We start from the raw sequence: 4,595 nt of genomic DNA, 5'->3' as shown, positions 1-4,595 counted from the left end.
CAGTTTCCCCAGGTAGGGCGGTGGATCTGGAAGGTGGATTCTAAGAGATTGACCAGGGCTTGGGGCTTTTCAGAGTAGAGGTGGTATGATGTTTCCAGTTAAGGGAATCAGTCATGGAAAAAGGCTGGTAGTAAAAAAAAAAAACGGGTCTCTTCTCATGTAGGATCCCATCGGCAGCAAAGTGCTGCAGCCCTTGAGTCTCTCGTAAGGGCATTAGTACTGCTGAGTCAGCTGCTCCCTGAGCCGACCAGAGGCACCTACCCAATGGTTCTGGGGTGGCTGGCCGAGGGGGCACAACAGCTTCAGGAGCATCGGGAGGAGAAGGAGGAAGGGAAGGCGGTGGGCTGTCTGGTAAATGGGGATCTGCTGCTCTGGGAGCAAGAGCCGTGGGGACGTAAGGTGGGGACATTGGAGGCAGCTCTTCAGCCTCTCCCTGGAGGATAGGTGGTTCCTTCTCTTGGCACGAGATCCTTTTCTTTGATTGAACTACTAGGACCTTACACTATCCCTGACCTGCGGCATAGAATCAAACCCAAGGGGGCCCTAACTGGGCAATTTCAAACCATTGATATATAGAAATTGGTCCAGGTGGCTGGAGTCTCCCGCTATGACACTACTCGGACAGTGGGCATATCTAAGGTCCCTTCTGGGGGCCACCGACCCCAAAGGAGGGCCACTCCACGGTACAAAGACTGTGCAGTTTTTCAGGATGCAATTTTACACCATAATCTCCAGAAAAAGTGAAAGTCACTCAGTCGTGTCTGACTCTTTGTGACCCCCATGGACTATACAGTCCATGGAATTCTCTATGCCAGATTACTGGAGTGGATAGCCTTTCCCTTCTCCAGGGGCTCTTCCCAACCCAGGGATATGAACCCGGGTCTCCTGCATTGCAGGCAGATTCTTTACCAACTGAGCTATGAGGTGTGAAGCGAGCAGAAGTAACGCCATGGCAGGCAGCTTAGATTAGGAGTAGGCCTTCCTACTTCTGGGTGGTAAGATTATCAGGCCACCTGGATACAACCAATCAGCTTAACACTGACCGCTGTTTGCCAATTAGGAACAGGGCAGAAACCCCCGAGAAAGTCCCACGCACACAAAAGTTTTGAGTGTGTTTGACCAATGAAATTGCTTTGCAAACTTGTAACCAATCCACTTAAACCAACTACCAATGGCGTGTTCTCACCCTATAAATTTGTGTAACAGCTTGGGCTCGGGGCTCTCTGACCCCGCACCACTGCGTTGGATGTGGCAGGAGCCCTGACTCGAGTCAGCAATAAACTTCCCTTTTTGCGAGTTGCATTGTCTTGGAGGCCTTCTCTCTTCCCGCTCGGGGATTCGGACATCGGGCATAACATGAGGGAAGCCTGATCCCCAGAAAAATCCTTTCTTAAAATTCTTAACCATACACTCTAAGATAGTGAGTTTAGAAGTCAAGTTACCCATTATGTGAAAGTTCCCACCCTGAGGCAGTGTCCCACAACAAAACAAAGGGAGATACTCACTTTCATCCATCTGGCCACTCCCCTTACGGAAATTTAGACACCTCTTAGCATTGGCAGGTCAATATAAACCCCCAACCCGGACCAGCCTCGCAAGGACAGATTAAACCCCCCAGAGGCTAGCACTGCCCTGAATTGAATGAGCTCATCATGGAACCACAGGTTAGGACCCTCTCAGGCTCCGTAGTCCAAAGACAGTGGAGCGCTGGCTTTCACTCACTCAATCATTCTCTCACACACACCAGAATTAACAGACCACCCAAGGGAACATACCCTATTCTGAGTGACTCTCTGGTCATTGGGAGGTGACCAGGCGCCCCTTCTGCCATATGGTGGGTCCTGACTCAGGCAGATGTCCCCAGGGCACTCACCCATCTGACGTCCTGTACTGGAACCCGTTTCTGCTCTCCTTCTGAGTGTTGGGGAAGCAGCATGGCCCAAGGCCAGCGCGACTTGAGTGAGAATCGAGATCCAGCAAATGGCTGGGTGGTGCCTATCCGTCTGTCACTGGGTCGGCGGCCACAGCTTTCTCTGGTTCCCTGACAACGGTGGCGCAAGGGGCCAGTTTGGTTGTCGGCTTCCTGGCCAAAGCACCAGAAAATATTATAGAAACCGTGGTGTCAGAAAGACACAAGTGTCACTCAGAGATACAGAACGGCAGGGTTTAGTCAGCACTGGTGCAGGCCTAGCGGTGTCACCTCCAAAGGCTGGGCGCCCTGGCTTTGTTCTGGGTATCTTTTATACACTGTAAACATCCCGCTCAAACAGCTCAGATCCCTCTCCTCCCCAGCAGCCCTAATTTCCATGGATGTAAGGAGGAAGCAAGATCACAGGAGGGAAAGTGGTGATTGATGAGCAGCAGCTGTTTAAAAACAAGATAAGGGAAGGGAAAGCAAAAGACTGTTACTTTACTTGGGGGCTTTGATCTTTCTCACACCACCTCCCAGAATCCTTCTCACTGCCATCCATCTTGGCTGAGCAACGTGTGTGCCACCAGGAAGGACTCTGAATCAGAATGATTGACCAAAGACAACCTGGAAACTAATCCCATCACCCTAAAACCTCAGACTGCAAGCCATGTGGCAGAGCCGTTCCCCTGGGTTCCCTTACCCTCCTGCTCTCTGCCTGGGTGCCCCTTCCCAATAAAATCTCTTGCTTTGTCAGCACATGTGTTGACATTCATTTCTGAGTGTTAGACAAGAGCCCTCTTTCAGGCCCTGGAAGGGGTCTCTCTTCCTGCAACAAATGGCGACTCTGGCGGGGACTCCTCTTCGCTGCACTGACATCCTGACCACTCGGGGTACTCAGGGACCAGCTTGCCCACGGATGGATCAAACCCAGCTTCTGCAACTGGGACCTTTTTGTCCCTGGTCTCCTCCTGGTGCGGACAACTGGCCAGAGTGCCCAGACCGGGTAAGGAACAAGAGATCTCTCTCTCCTTCCTTCTCTCTTTCCTCTCCTTAACCCTCCCTTTCCTACCCTTTCTTTTTCTAGCCCCCCAGTCTAGAGACCTTTTTACATGACCTTCACTCAGAAGGACGGACTCTAAAGGATGATGTCAATATTCTTCTTGATAAAGCAAGCTTGGAAAGTCAAGAAAGCACTGGTTTCATAAAGGCAACAAAAATACTGATGGAAAAGAATTCAATGGATATCATGACAAAAGAGTTTTTCCAGAAGTATGGATATGCTCCATGTGCCAAGAAAAATTCAGTGGATGAGCAAGAAGTAATTGACTCTAAACCAGAGTCCAGTGAATGTGAATGTCCTGAGAAGCCTGACATGAAAGATGATTTGTTGGATTCTGCTGCTCCAAGCACTTCTGCGAAGTCACCGCATAGTCCACAACTTTCTGATTTTGGACTTGAGCAGTACATCGTATCCCAAGTTCTGCCAAACCCTCCCCAAGCAGTAAACAATGAGAGAAAGAAGAGCCAAAAATTTTAACTCCATTTTCCAAACAGTCACTAGTAAAAACTCCAAAAGGTGCACTAAAGATGGATGATTTTGAGTTGGTATCTCTGAATACACTATGTGTTTAAATGATGATTACACAATTGGACTTAAAAATGTAAAGACTAACAGTGAGACCATAGAAACAGAACCAGTGCCCAATGATAATGTCTTTGCCATTCCTGGACTAATAATCCAGCTGTTGGAAAAAAAAAAATGGTGCAGAGCACACAGATTTTCCCTTGGCATCTATATTCTGCACTCCTGGTTTGAAAGTTCTTTCTACAAAGAGCAGCACAGTTCTGGTATCCACAAATTATCCATTATCAAAAGCAAACAGTTCATCAAATGATTTGGCAATGAAAGAAAGTACAAATTCAGATGAGTGCTTTGAGAATTTCGCAGATCCCTCTTCTCCTACGGTTTCTTCTTAAGAGAATCTACTCAAAACACCTACACCTCCAGAAGTTACTACGATTCCAGAAGATATGCACCAGATTTTATCAATATACAACTCAAGCCTAGTGCCTCTGGTAGCAGTCAGAGCAGTGCCACCCAGCAAAGTGTTCCTTCCTCGGCAGGGAGGACAGAAGGTGCGAGATGCCAGTAACAAAGAAAACTGGTGAAAAAATGATAGTGGATCCATCCTCCCATTATGGAAAATGAACAGAATGAGATGAAAGCAAATCTGGTCTCACTTGGTTTTTGATACCCCCTACATCGTCCCCCTTTTGAAAAACCAACTCATGTTAAAGATGAGTATGGACACTAGTATCATAAAGTGCTCTTTATTAAGTTTGATTTAATCTAGCCTGTCTTGTTGATACGTAGTTCAGTTGCTCAGTTTTGAAAGATCATTTCTATTTCATTGATTTCAAGTTTACCCTGCCTCATAGAATTATGTGGTTTAAGTAATATTAAGAAGCAGGATAAATAATTTTTGAAATTTAAACATTACTGTTTGCTACTCAAATGAGGCCACCTTCAGTCTTCTCAGGGCTAGACAGCTGCTGCTAGAGCTGGGCTTCTTCCTTGGGGCTAGCTCTGCCCACTGTCTCCTCTCATGACTATCTCAAGTCTTCTATACCTTTTATTTCAACAATGCTCTTTCAGACCCTGTTGTTTACAAAGGACAGCCTA

General features: G+C 47.4%; 1 pseudogene; it reads left to right on the top strand.

Moving 5' to 3' along the window:
• The first annotated feature begins 264 nt into the window (after positions 1–264).
• On the top strand, positions 265–4,081 carry LOC122693227 (annotated as a pseudogene).
• Positions 4,082–4,595: the final 514 nt, after the last annotated feature.

The sequence above is a fragment of the Cervus elaphus genome, chromosome 5 (genome assembly GCF_910594005.1).
Source record: "Cervus elaphus chromosome 5, mCerEla1.1, whole genome shotgun sequence".
Lineage (NCBI taxonomy): Eukaryota > Metazoa > Chordata > Mammalia > Artiodactyla > Cervidae > Cervus > Cervus elaphus.
The sequence above is the reverse complement of the archived record's forward strand: the minus strand, read 5'-3'. Positions and strand labels throughout refer to the sequence as shown.